At 57.7% G+C, this 2500-nt stretch overlaps 1 non-coding gene across 1 annotated transcript in view; it reads left to right on the top strand.

The window, feature by feature from the left end:
- Positions 1–2114: 2114 nt before the first annotated feature.
- LOC126197045 (small subunit ribosomal RNA) overlaps positions 2115–2500 on the top strand; it is a 1909-nt gene continuing 1523 nt past the window's right edge. The window contains exon 1 of the ribosomal RNA XR_007539452.1: positions 2115–2500. This exon is cut by the window's right edge and continues 1523 nt beyond it. This is a non-coding gene — a ribosomal RNA (small subunit ribosomal RNA).

Below are 2500 nucleotides of genomic sequence, written 5' to 3'. Positions count from 1 at the left end.
CTAACCTAACCCACGTTGCGCCCTAACCTAACCCACGTTGCGCCTTAACCTAACCCACGTTGCGCCTTAACCTAACCCACGTTGCGCCTTAACCTAACCCACGTTGCGCCTTAACCTAACCCACGTTGCGCCTTAACCTAACCCACGTTGCGCCTTAACCTAACCCACGTTGCGCCTTAACCTAACCCACGTTGCGCCTTAACCTAACCCACGTTGCGCCTTAACCTAACCCACGTTGCGCCTTAACCTAACCCACGTTGCGCCTTAACCTAACCCACGTTGCGCCTTAACCTAACCCACGTTGCGCCTTAACCTAACCCACGTTGCGCCTTAACCTAACCCACGTTGCGCCTTAACCTAACCCACGTTGCGCCTTAACCTAACCCACGTTGCGCCTTAACCTAACCCACGTTGCGCCTTAACCTAACCCAAGTTGCGCCTTAACCTAACCCAAGTTGCGCCTTAACCTAACCCAAGTTGCGCCTTAACCTAACCCAAGTTGCGCCTTAACCTAACCCAAGTTGCGCCTTAACCTAACCCAAGTTGCGCCTTAACCTAACCCAAGTTGCGCCTTAACCTAACCCAAGTTGCGCCTTAACCTAACCCAAGTTGCGCCTTAACCTAACCCAAGTTGCGCCTTAACCTAACCCACGTTGCGCCTTAACCTAACCCACGTTGCGCCCTAACCTAACCCACGTTGCGCCTTAACCTGCCCTGTAATTGTTAGTTATATGAATCTAGGAATTCGTGTAGCGTTGCCTAATTGCAACCATCTCAACATAGTTCACTTCGCGCACACTGTGGTGTTCTGCGTATTGATTCATTTTACGGTGCGTACCCTCACATCTTGCGAGTGTTGCTTACTTTCCACATGGTCCCGCTATCCACTGTATTGTGTACTGCAATAGGACGTATATCGCCCCCGCCCCCCCCCCCTCCCCTCCTGTCACCTCTAGCTCGTCGGTCAGGAGTTCGCGTGTTGAATGCGCTTCGCAGCTGTGCAATGGCATTCGCATACGTACGCTGGCCACCTTCCACGTGTTCTTTCGTGCACACGTCGCAGCGTGTATGTATGCTGATGGAGTGCGTCGTGACACACAACATCCAGGCATGCAAGACTCGTAGAAGTCGCAAATGTAGATGGATGTCTACGTTTGCTGCCCAAGTTACGCAAATGAACTGGAAATCCGTTGTTGCGCGGTTGTTCGCGCTGGAGGTGAATCGTTGATATCGACGATCGGTACAGGTATTAACCGGTTGCTTCAGCGACACCCGTCATACCCACGAACGTGAGTGGGCATGTGGGTATGAAGCGATACGCGGCGGTGGCTGGGTGGGACCGTCCCCGGCCGGTGAGGGGGGGGCGCCCGGCGTGCTGGCCGCGCGCTGCGTGGGCGCACGCGCGGCAGCCGGCTGGTGGGGGCGCCCAGTGGCAGGCGCGCCGGCTGACGGACGCGGCAGGCGGCGCATCTGCGTGCCGGCGCACCCAGCGCGCGGCGCCGTGCGGCCAAAGTGGGTCCTCCCGGGCCCGGTGCGAAGCGCGGTGGACATCTGCAGTGTGCTGGTCCGATTGAGGACTGTGTGCGTTGAGGATGCGCCGCCGCCCGGCACTCGGCGCCGCGACGCCGTCTGCTGCTCGGTCGCCCCCGCGGTTCTCGCAGGTGGTTTGTATCGCAGCTGTGCGGATGTGTTGGCGCGTGCGCTGTGCTGGGAGAGTTCGCTTTGGCACCCAAGTGGGGCTCTGCCCCTCTGTGGCGCTGGCGTTGGAGCTGCCCGGTCACTGTTTGTGGCCGCGTGTTGTCTCCCGCCGGCAACACCACGACAGCACGCTCCCGGGCCTCTGTCGGCAGCGGCAAGCTCAGTTGGGAGCACGGGTGGTCGCACTGAAAGCGTCTACTCGCCTATCTCCGGGCGATTGCGCCTCTCTCGAACCCGACCAAGTACTTAGGACGGCGCTGCGCGCCGCCGGGACCTGAGAGGGTTTCGAGGTGTATCGTGCAGGGGAGCCCAGCCTCCTCCTGTTTGCAGAATAATTGAGCGGACGCTTGCGTGTTCGCGCGGGCCCCCGGGACACACTCCCGGGCGGCCGGCTGCTCAGCTCTAGTTGACGCAGCTCCCTGGTTGATCCTGCCAGTAGTCATATGCTTGTCTCAAAGATTAAGCCATGCATGTCTCAGTACAAGCCGCATTAAGGTGAAACCGCGAATGGCTCATTAAATCAGTTATGGTTCCTTAGATCGTACCCACGTTACTTGGATAACTGTGGTAATTCTAGAGCTAATACATGCAAACAGAGTCCCGACCAGAGATGGAAGGGACGCTTTTATTAGATCAAAACCAATCGGTCGGCTCGTCCGGTCCGTTTGCCTTGGTGACTCTGAATAACTTTGGGCTGATCGCACGGTCTTCGTACCGGCGACGCATCTTTCAAATGTCTGCCTTATCAACTGTCGATGGTAGGTTCTGCGCCTACCATGGTTGTAACGGGTAACGGGGAATC

The sequence above is a fragment of the Schistocerca nitens genome, chromosome 7 (genome assembly GCF_023898315.1).
Source record: "Schistocerca nitens isolate TAMUIC-IGC-003100 chromosome 7, iqSchNite1.1, whole genome shotgun sequence".
Taxonomy (NCBI): Eukaryota; Metazoa; Arthropoda; class Insecta; order Orthoptera; family Acrididae; genus Schistocerca; species Schistocerca nitens.
The sequence above is the reverse complement of the archived record's forward strand: the minus strand, read 5'-3'. Positions and strand labels throughout refer to the sequence as shown.